General features: G+C 37.3%; 1 protein-coding gene and 1 long non-coding RNA gene across 4 annotated transcripts in view; one reads left to right on the top strand and one right to left on the bottom strand.

The window, feature by feature from the left end:
• Window positions 1–7,919, bottom strand: part of LOC136246141 (tetratricopeptide repeat protein 28-like) — a 37,617-nt gene extending 29,698 nt beyond the window's left edge. The window contains exon 1 of one of the 3 annotated variants that reach the window (XM_066037601.1): window positions 7,806–7,919. The gene's annotated coding sequence lies outside the window, so the exon portion shown is untranslated. Of the gene's footprint in view, window positions 1–4,039; window positions 4,767–7,801 lie in introns of those variants that run through there. The other 2 variants (XM_066037603.1, XM_066037602.1) reach the window with 2 other exon arrangements.
• Window positions 1–12,091, top strand: part of LOC136245651 (uncharacterized) — a 213,321-nt gene that overhangs the window by 133,929 nt on the left and 67,301 nt on the right. The gene's annotated exons all lie outside the window — the stretch shown is intronic.

Genomic DNA, 12,091 nt, shown 5'->3' with positions numbered 1-12,091 from the left:
ATATCTGATTTATGATACAATACAGTAATAGCTATATACCCCATACAAAAAACAGCTTGGCTATACAAAAAAATATATGTCCACGAAACTAAAAGCAACTGGCAACTAAAGGAGCTAATATCTAGAAATGAATGTCGATATACACTGGCAACTAAGTATAATTTACAATAATCTTGGTCCTTTATCATTGACTTGTGCAGTCTGACTGTATTAACTCCCTAATTGGCTAGTAAATTGGTACCTTTCTCAATAGTCCGGTGTTGTAGAGGAGAAAAAAGGCAGCTAGTTCTAAGTCCTTGAATTAGGTTAGATAATCCTAGTTTGATGGGACGTCACTTTATACAGCCAAACTGTTTTTGCATGGGTATATTGCCGTATTACAAATCAGATATCACTCTGATTTTTCTAGGCATGTGGTGCACAACTAATCAATAAGACCATTCTATGGGGTACATTCTAAAACAACAAGATAGCAGCATTTTAAACATTAAAGTAAAACGGTCTTTATAAAGAGGTGACCACCAATTGAAATTACCAAAGTACCGTTCCATTCCACCGTTCCATTCCACTGAATCCAGACGCCCATTACATTCTCAGCAAGTTGCTGCAAGGTGAGGAATATAGAGGATATAAATAGTTTACACTATAAAATTCACTTATTCTGTGGAATACAGCTAAAGACCCTTGCAGAGACTAAGTCAGAAGCAATGGCAAAGTGAACCTACAAGAAGCAAATTTGCTTGAGAATGTGTTATCATTGTAATATGCATTTAAAAATAGGTCATGAATGTGAAGAAAAGACATAGGAAGGAAAATATGTATTTTTTATCCCCAAAAAAGTACTCACATTTTGCTCTAGCCCTGTGGGGAAAAAAATAAGAAGATGAACAAAATGGTTCAAAATGGCAGATTTCAGTTCTTTAAAAAAGTACTTTTATCAAGTCCTTTTGACTTCATGTTTGCTAGTGGACCTAACTTTCTTCCAAATCAACTTCTAAGGCTTCTTTTGAGGTTGGAAAAGGTTTCTAAGGTAGTGTTTAGTTGAGTGTTCTATTAGGATTTTGGAAAAAACAGGCAATCTCTATTATGAACCACTACTGTGGTTCATGATTAGTGGTCAAGAAGCCAGATAAGTTCACCAGCATGGTTAACTATTGCATCATACTGCACCCCCTATGGCTAACCTCAAAAGTAGCCTGCATATATGTAAAATGAAGGCTTTGTAAACATTGTATTCTTTCAAGAAGCCTAAATGGGATAAAGAACACCTTACACACATTTCCTAATGGGTTATATGGGCATCCAAAAAAACAGCATAATAGGTTTTGTAGGATACCAGAAGTAACAAAATTCTTTTGAAGAGAAAGGGGCATGTCCCATACTTATGCAATTGAAAATGAAGGGCAGCCTTGAGGCTTTCTCTAAACAATTTACATGAGAAAACATAATAGACACACTATAAAACAGTTGAGAAGATACTTCTGTGCAGTTTAAAGTGGTTTGCTAAGTTACCCTTCCTTAGCAATGCATAGCAACGTAATTACCAAATTATAATACAATTCATGAATTACAAAATACACTAAATTACAGTATTTACAAATCTAATTATCTAGCTGATATACTGATAGCAATAGCATGAATAAAAAATAAATAAAAAACATGGTTGATTAATTACCCATTTAGTTAGAATGGGATAGTCTGCATGGACGCCTGGTTTTTAGAAGTAGCATTAACATCAACTTGTTTTTAACCCATTAATCACATAGTGATTTAATTTGCCATACATTAGTCTCAATAGTAGGAGTGCAATTAATCCCAAATCTCATGGCCTTGTTTCTGTAATTGCACTGTAAAGTAGCCAATAAAATAGCAGAATAACAGAAGCCTTTTAAGTGCAGCAAGAAAGTGATATAATGAATAGCCAATCAAATGAGCTGACAATAGACGCCTTTTAAGTGCAACATATGTAGACATTTTGAGTAGCCAATCAGAATTGCTGACACATGAATCCTTTTAAGTGCAACAACAAATGATGTAATAGAAAGAAGGATTATGCAATCACCTGGTAGAAGTTAATGGCCACCATAGATAATATACGTGCCAAGAACTGGATAGATGTGTACTACAAACCACGAAGGGTGGTCACTATGTGATTAGTAGGCAATCACATGCATTTTCGTGCAATTATGGAATAATTGTACTCGTAACAGCCAAAATTGCACTCGGCTTCGCCTCGTGCAATTTTGACTGTTACTCGTACAATTATTCCCTAATTGCACTCAAATGTGTGTGATTACCTATACTAACCGCCACTGCCACCATATGGCAGCATAACTCAATCTTGGAATAAACTTTTGTCTCACTATAACTTGTAAAACACATTTCATAGCAAGATGCGCTAGTACTGAAATGGAGACGCCCATAGAGGTCCCATTTCTGGTATAACTGGATCCTTCCCGGACTAGTGCATGTTTGGTATGTAATAGCGTAAAGTGTAATCTTTCATAATAGGCTAATTAAATTGTTCTACGAGTTGAAAACAAGTAGTTAATAACAAAAAAATGTTATACATCGATGGAGACAGGTAAAGTCAACAGCTGGCTGCTTTATCCCAGACGTGGCATGGAGTTCACAAGTGCAGATACGCATGTGCAACAACAAAAATGGAGCTGTGGAATGTAAATACTCTATAGAATAGTTCTTTGGAGTGTAATACACATTTGTGAATAGCTAATTGGAATTCCGTTGTTTGTTCGGGCTGACGTTTAGACTTTGTTGTTTAATATAATAACTTCGTTGCGATTACTGTTATGTAAACAAAAACAACACAGTCGACCTCCTAAGTTTATAGCGAGTAATTAGATATATGGTTACTAAGTAGTTCTGCGTATTGGATGGTTAGTATGATGCAATTCAGCCAGTGGTCTCAGAGAATTTGACGGCCGTTCAATGGGATAATTATTAAGTTGTACCAAGAGTTCATAATATACATACTGAGGAGAGTATCCTACTCTCATATACCCCTGTAGAAGGGTGTATCATGAAGTTATGACGTAATGACAAGATGTTGTGGTTTGTGACGTACGAGCAGCCGTAAAAGCGCAAGAATTGTTAGAACCATTTCACACTCACGACGCTCAGGATAGCTGTATTCGCAAATGGCCTAGCAAGAAATGCCTACGAAGCGGTCTTAACCCATGATGGAACGATTGTAGTTCGGTGAGAAACACTTAGAGCTGGAGTTAATTTGGTTGCTAGTGACATTGTTAGGCACGCGTTCAATTGATATTATGTTCAATTAATGACATCATTAGTTATACCAAGAAAAATGGGCGAACTCAGAAATGCTACATCATAACTTCACGATACGCCCTTCTACAAGAGTAGGATACTATCCTCAGTATATATATATTATGAACTCTTGGTTGTACAGTATAGGAAAACAATAATCAATGAAGCACAAGGTGAACTACGTAGTACAGCACATGGCAGTGGAATTTATTAGAATATGCTTTAGTAATAGCATCCTGGTGGCATGCATTTAATAAATACATGCCACCACCACCACATACTTCATCCCAAAGTGTATAAATACTATTTATATACTTTGGGATGAAGTACATGCAGCATATAATTGAGCCCATGCATATGCGATTGTCTAAGCAAAAAAACCACCTAAGTTCGTACTTTTTATTTTTTTTATTTTCTCAGTATTATCTCAAGTCTCCAAGGAATGGATCACCAAAGCTAATTGTAACACAAAGTGGTACTACTGTCTCATTTACGAAATAATACAGTACCTTCACCATGCTTTTCTCAAATATGTGGAATTCTAAACACTAGCAGGGATCACAACAATACAACAACACACACACACACAAAACAAGGATAACAGTGTACCTACCGTACATTTAACCCTCTAAACTGTCACCACTGCCATAAGACAGACCAGACAGATGTTAAACCATATTGGGGCATAGATATTATATACTACGTACCCGGGATTGTGTACCAACTTCGTTAACACTTATCAACATACCACTCCGTGTTGTACTTCAATATACGGTCTTCCATTAGTATTCATAAACTTTTCCTGTAAAACAGGCCACCTCCTAGTGATTTTAGTAATACGAAATATTTAATCTCTTCACCGTTTAGGAGACAGTAAAAGGATACACTAGAACACTTCTCAATAGACTGAATTCCCAGGAAAACGCTTGAAATATGTACAGCATAAGCATCGTGAAAGTGATTTTACAAGCCTCAAACTTGCCACCATATTTCATCAAATAACAGCTCAGAAAACCAGGATACAATTATCATGCCTATCTTAAACCGTCCATCTGTGTCCACTCAACCAACGGAGTCATAGTAAGTGACATATTTAGCCATTTAACAAGAGCTGAGATCCCCAAACTCTTTCCGAGCAACACAAAGCGGATACCACTCAGCTCATTCCAATTTACTGACTTCAACACTTATCCGATCGGGATCTTTATCACATAAAACTTTACGGTCTGGAGCACACATTGCCATCTATGGTTTTCTTCATATTATTAATCAGTTAATCTTTACTGCCTTATTCATCATTCCTCACACACATTGCTACTACGGTGCTATTTCTAGATTCAAAAACTTTTTGGCTATCGGTATGACACTAGGAAGTAAAAATCGATCCCGATCCCTAACAGCCATGTGGATGAAAGTGGATTGAGCTTCAGTGATCCATGATTTTTACATGAAATTTAAACCATGAAAATCCTGTGCTAGGAGACATCCATGAAAGCAAACACATGAAAACATTGACAAAGTGAAATACACGTGCTACAACAATTGAGCGAACTTCCAACTTCCGGGCCCTGTAACTTCGTGCTGGATCACAACAATTATAATTCCATGCGCTAAAAGTTTGCAAATTTATCACTGATGGTCCACCAAAAGTTTGGTAGAGATCCGACTATTGTGTATTCCAGAATATCGCCTTTTACAATGCAGTGTAGAACATGCACACGCAGACCAGTTACTACAACAAATTCAATAAACCACAAATGCCAACTTTATCAAATAACAAGTTATAAATGAAGTTCTGAACTAAAGAAAAGCTCTTGTTCCTTTTTTCTTTACACACTGGGACACCTTCCTGTTGGTTGTGGAATCGCCAAGCCTGCTCTTCAATAGGTAGCCTCATAACGCAGTCAATTGTTGTATAAATCCAGCTGGAACATCCTCTCCACTTAAGAACAGGTGTTCAATTACAAATATAACTTACCAGCGTATACTATCACTTGAGAAAACACAGGAAGAATGTGTGTTGGCTACAAATCAGCCAACACAAATCAGCTTGTGTCATGTTCACATGTGTGCATTGTAAAAGGCGATATTCTGGAATACGCGATAATCGGATCTCTACCAAACTTTTGGTGGACCATTGGTGACAAATTTGCAAACTTAGCGCATGGAATTATAATTATTGTGATCCAGCACGAAGTTACAAGGCCCGGAAGTCGAAGTTCGCTCGCGGACACTCGCTCTTTGTTTTATAACTCAAAAAAGAAGTGCAAAGACAAATCCATGCGCTAAGTTTCCACAAGTTTATTGAAGAATCTTCACAGCGAATTTGATGCTTGTGCAAAAGTTAGGTCAATCTTTGAAGCAGTAGCTTAGATTCCTGTAGCTTCCTTTTTGCCTGTATCAAAGGTAAAAACAACAGCATTTGTGTGGCTTCAAAAGGCGCTAGCACCCTTAACAAAATTACCCATGTCTCACTCAAAGCGCTGTAACTTTCGAAGCGTATATCTATTGGTTATGCAATTTACATCACTCTATTTGTGATGTAGCAAGGATTTAAATGATAACTCTAACACTAAACAGTGAGACCAAAACTAGTTACATACCTTCACAAAATGATCCATAACTTCATGGTGGTTGTTCTTATCAACTTGCAACAAGTTCTATTTGCTTCGTCTTAAGTTTTCTATCAGGCCACACATGACTCACATGATTACTCAAAATTAGCCATTGGCAAGAGTTTTGAAACATGTGTTGCTACTGTTCATCACTTCGTAACAAGCTGCTGTGGTTACATGTTGATTTATACTAGCCCAGTGTGTAGTTTAACTTAATAGCTTAATGAAAAAGCACTTTGATAAAGTGACTTTAAAAATATCCCATACAGTTAATACTGGTGATTCCAGTGTGCAAACATGTTTACAACATGAAAATATGTTTACAATGTGAAAACACGCTACAAAACCATATTCAGAATGAACATAATAATTATGTTCATCTCTTGGATGTTACTATTTCTGGCTGTGCTTAGGAGAAGGACTAAGGTTTTCACTTAATGGGTCACACATACAAGAACAACATTCAGATAATTATCTTGTTCATACTGCACCCTCAAAGTTCCTCAGCACACCGGAAAGCTATAGACCATCTGTTGCTTAACATTTATGGCATTGTATAGAATCAAGAGTATATAACTATGAGTGCACAAGGCACTTAAAAGTGCTCACTCAAAACCCAACACTTGTTTATGTTGTGTCCCTTTTCTGGTGATTAAATGGAATCAAACATTTATACAGAATCAAATGTAATTTAATTAATGTAGCTATTATTTTTAACCCAAGCAACTGCAAACAAAGGCATAGATAACTCTGAGCATGCACATAGGGCATGGCTTCAATCAACAAAACAAAGAACAGAAAATGTGTAGATAAACACCTACCAATGTGTTAAATTTATTAAATGGCTTCTCTGTCTATTCAGACAATTGCTGAAAGTACAACTGTAATACAACAAAGCCATTCTGCATATTAACAGTTTCATATTGCACAAAAGAGTGATGATCATGTATTTCACTACTTCAACACTTGACCATGGTGAGACAGACTCTGTTTACATGTACATTTTAACCCAGATACAGCATGAAATAGTTTGGAAAAATGGCGGCATGTATCAACTGAGCGGTACCACAGCAAGGCAAGATAAAATTGTCAAAGTCAAGAAGGTTTTGGCAAAACATAACTTACTCGAAAATATGCCTTCCAGCAAATTACACAGAAACTTGGACAGCCTGCTATAAAGTAGTATATAGTATGTGATTGCACAACCAAACAAGGCACCTAGAATAGCATAACATAGCTATACAAAAGCCAGAGTCTGTTGGGTGACTGAAAGGACTCTAGGAGGCACAATACTTGGTATTGATACTGAGGTGTTGAGAATGAATTTGACCTGCAAACTGAAAGTATTTCACATAAGACCCTGTACAAAAAGTACAGGAAGGAACTCAATGGGCATATTTTAGTTTGTTGTTTGGAATGATGTGATTCCCGACTGGAAAAATACTGCCATTATGGAGTAATTACAATGGTGACAATGTGTGGCAGTCATGATTTTCACATCCATAAGTGATCGTAATACAATCGTTGAACGATCTATTACATTCAACAGGTAGTATCACTACGCTTAATAAAAATATTTTTGTTAGGGTTACGTAGCGCAACACACAAAACATGGCTTCGCCTCTTAGTTCAGTGTATCCTTATTCCCTCCACACTTCTTTCATCCACACACCATTTCAACAATATTTCTGCGGACTAGCTAAGTTTACTCTGTGGATTAGCTACACCGGGAATCCGGCATGTACAGAAGGCAAAAACGAGGGCAAAAGTTTGTGAGGGAAGCGTATTACCTTATGGCATATGCTTATGGCAATTCACAAGCAATCGAAGGCCCTCAATTTTCGTCAAAGGATAGCCTAACAAATTATTTGAACAGTGTAACTAAATAAACTAACTTACTGCCTTAGCCGGTCTTTAAACAGGACACGTCAGCACATGGTTGTCGATCCGGCACAGCACAGCACAGCTGACTGTACCTCCTACATGAACCTATCAAAATTTGTGGTAACGTTTTCAAAGTTGGTGGATCACGTGATGCTTAGCGGTTTGTTGGATTGTTAAGAAAAGAAAAAAATTAGATCACGCGACACCTCGAATTGATCGTGTGTAGAGCTTTATCCGAAATAACGTCACAAACATAAAAAATGGCCGCTGTAGTGTGGGGACATTCGTAAAATTTGTAGGTATATACCCTATGGGAAGAAAATTTTTGAACGGAAATATCTCAGCCAAGAAGGAAGATATCGAACTCTAACTAGCAGGTACGGCTATAAGACATTACAATAAGTGCGTAAAAGCAATTTTCGGCAGATTTTCAAAGCAATACTAGATTCCTATTCTTTAAGCTAATTTATAACCATACCTGCTGGTTAGAGCTCGATATCTTCCGTCTTAGCTGAGATATCGCCGTTCAAAACTTTTCTTCCCATACTTAGTCACCCATACAAATTTTACGAACGTCCCCACACTACAGCGGCCATTTTACGTAATTTCAGATAAGCTGTAGTTCCCTTAAAATCATGTAGCTCTATGGTCGGGCGCGCGAGACTAATACTTCTTGGCTAGTGTCGTCCATGACTCATTGGGCTATATGAATGTACTGAGTTAATGCACTTGTCAATGTCATGCCCCACCCCCGCGGAGGGTGGGGGAATACAGGGGATTTGACAAATCGTGGTGTCAAATTCCCCACTACTGGGGCAAAATCGGCTGTCAAATCCCCACTATATGTCCCCACCCCCATAGTAGGGGATTTGACAAATCGTGGTGTCAAATTCCCCACTACTGGGGCAAAATCGGCTGTCAAATCCCCACTATGTCCCCACCCCCATAGTAGGGGATTTGACAACACCCCAAGGATGACTAAGCGAATATTTCATGTATGCGACTAGTAATAAACCTGCCCTGTAGCTAGTAAAATTATAGCAAGTGTGATTTTATTACTTAGCTAAGCAATAAAATCGCACTTGCTATAATTTTACTAAGCAATAAAATCGCACTTGCTATAATTTTACTAAGCAATAAAATCGCACTTGCTATAATTTTACTAGCTACAGGGCAGGTTTATTACTAGTCGCATACATGAAATATTCGCTTAGTCATCAACTACCGAAAATCGGTCAGTGAATTTGACAACTGTCAATTGCCCCAGGGGTGGGGACAAGAAGCAATGTCAAATCCCCATAACTACTAGCTACATTTCAAGCCAGTTAAAAAAGAGGCTAGTTAAGGCCAAAAAGCTAGTTGTAAATGAATTTTGGCTAATTGTAAAAGTCAGACTAAATAGCAAGCTGCACCACAGAAAAGAATAAAGTCAAAAATTACATAGCTACATGTGCTGTGCATGTTTAGGGATTTGACTAAAAATTTCCACTTGTGCATGGTCCACTAAAATTGCTATGGTCATTTTCAGTCCACTATTGATATAAAAAAATCTTATAAACAATGGCTTGTACCGTTGTACGTCACTGTAAGTTTGTTTGCTATTTCCTAGTTCCAGATCTCAGTCACTTATCTCAAATTGCTTCAAAATTCAATCTTGCCACAATTATGTTTCAACTATAGTCTGGTAGATATAACTGAAAAAAGGGGTGAACCCAGAAAAAATTCGAAGAAAGCTGATTTTGGTATCATTAGAAAGCAAATTTTTCATAGAATAACATATCCAAAATCCTCTAAAATCCACCTTGGGGAAAAATTGTTATGGCCAATTTAGTATTGAGGCATTATGTTACTGGATTCGGGAAAGTGGATCTTCCACACATATCCAATTTACCACCTTTGACAACTCATAACTTCAGATTGGAAACTGGTATTGACTTGAAATTTGATCAGTAGTGAGCACCAGCATCACTTATTAGGTGGAGAAAATGTCAGATTGATATTCAACTTGAACACTGAGTTGTGGTTTCTCAATCGGATGCATTTGCAAACCCATTTTTGCAAATCTGGTCATTTGTGACCAACAAAAATGTGTTTTCCTTAAATCATTTTTTCGAAGCAATTTCCTTAGCACTTCTGCAACTCTCTGCAACACACTAATAATTCATGTTTGCAACAAAAGCATAATATTGCTACCATATGGATTTGCAATGGAAAGCTGGCATTTATATTGTACAAAATTAATATATATGATCTCTGGAACTGGTCCCATGTCTATCATTATCGGTTGCAGCCTTAATCCTTCTAGTTTCCAGCCCCATATTAAGTTCCCTCCAATGAATAACTTCTTGCATCAGCTAAAACCATTGATCCTCAAAACTCCATCCAACTGCAAGGGTTAGCACACTTTCACAGCTCGCATGTGTAATAACTTTCTGATGCCACCATTTCCATGCACTTTGTTTTGTATACCTGAGACTCCTCAATGAATCAGACTGACTCCCATCAAACTCCAACTTTTTCAACATGTGCAATTGTTGCATTATAAAATCCATCATTAACTTTTCAATTGTTTGCACATCATTTGATTGCTGATTAGGCCGACTTTAAATGTTGCGGACGTTGTATCACAGCCACCCCAGGCATGTGAAAAGAGGACCTACGTATGTGCCCAATTACGTCATCATTTTTCCAAATCTTCAAATGTTTTACAACCTCTGAATAAAAAGAGATACGTGCTTGTCATGTTCTGCTTCCAGCATGAACCAGTAGCACAAGAACTTCATTGTTGTCATCAGCTACAACATTCACTCTACTTCCTTCAATTGCAAAATTGAAGTGCGCATTGGACCATTAGTATGTCAGAATCTCCATGTGTGCAATCAGTGTGTAGGGCTGTCAGCATCCCCAGGTATGTTATGGTATGTGCAGGTGCAGATATTCAGTCAAGTGGATCTATGGAAGCATACAAAAGTCAGGAAGTTTTCTTGCAAATGAAAAGAGCAAACATCAATTGATTGTCCAATATCTGAGAGATGATGGCCAGGTTGTGCATCAGAGTAATTTGGATGCTGACACACTGATTGTTCAATGTGCACTTCAATTTGCAATTGAAGGAAGTAAAGTGTGTTGTAACTGATGACACTGATGTTCTTGTCCTCCTGCATGGTGCACCAGAACATAGCAAGTATATTATTTTTCTTTCAGAGGTTGGGAAACATTTGAGCATTGGAAAATTGATGACATTATTGGGCACATAGGTCTTATTGTAACGTCATAATTACATCTTCTCTTTTCACATGCTCGCATGGAGTGGCTGTGATACAACATCTGCAACATTTGAACAGGGTAAAGTTGGCCTAATCAAGAAGAAAATGATGCGCAAATGATTGCAAGAGCAACACACTTTCACAACTTGTATGTGCGTCTACAAGTTATTCATTAGAAAGAACTTAATGAATAACTCGATCCATTATCATAATGGAACTGGAAACTAGAAGGATCGAGGCTGTATGCAACTGATGATGACAGACATGGGACTAGCACCAGAAATCTTACTTAAATTTGTACAATATAAATGCAAGCTTTCTACTGCAAATCCATGTGGTAGCAACATTATGCTCTCATTGTAATCATGGATTAAAGTATGTTGTAGCAGTTGCAGGGGAGATAGTTGCAGAAGTGCTGAGGAAACTGTTTATAATAATTGTGACAAGTATATTTGTTCAGAACTTACATGATATAGGCACCTTTTTATTTCTATAACCAGTCTTATTCTTATTTCATACAGCTAATATTGATTGCAATGAATTTCTTATGAGAAAATATTTTAAGGATAATATGCATGTTTGTTAGTCACAAATGACCAGATTTGCAGCATAATAGGACGATTTTCAAGAATTTAAATTAAAATGCGCCATGCGCGCGCCAAAAATACTACACAACATGAACACACTGTACATTATTACTGCATTTCATATCAAAAACCTTGTAGTGTTATTATTTTTACCATTTCTTGACTGATGATTCACACTTAAGATCGAGATACTCTAATAGAGCAGTCACTTACTCTAATACAACAGTCAGGAAATGCACATATATTCTAATAAAACAGTCAGCGCTCGAGCATAATCTTGATTTTGAGAGCATAATTTTGAGCATAATAGGCTGGACTTTTGAGCACTGCTCAAAAGCATAATAGGCAATTTTCAAAGCATAATTGGCTCAAGCCTATCCATGTAGCCTGATGCAAAAATCTTTTGAATACACCACTGAAACAGTCAGTGCAAGCATAAAAACATCAA

This window comes from Dysidea avara, chromosome 15, assembly GCF_963678975.1.
Source record: "Dysidea avara chromosome 15, odDysAvar1.4, whole genome shotgun sequence".
Taxonomy (NCBI): domain Eukaryota; kingdom Metazoa; phylum Porifera; class Demospongiae; order Dictyoceratida; family Dysideidae; genus Dysidea; species Dysidea avara.
The sequence above is the reverse complement of the archived record's forward strand: the minus strand, read 5'-3'. Positions and strand labels throughout refer to the sequence as shown.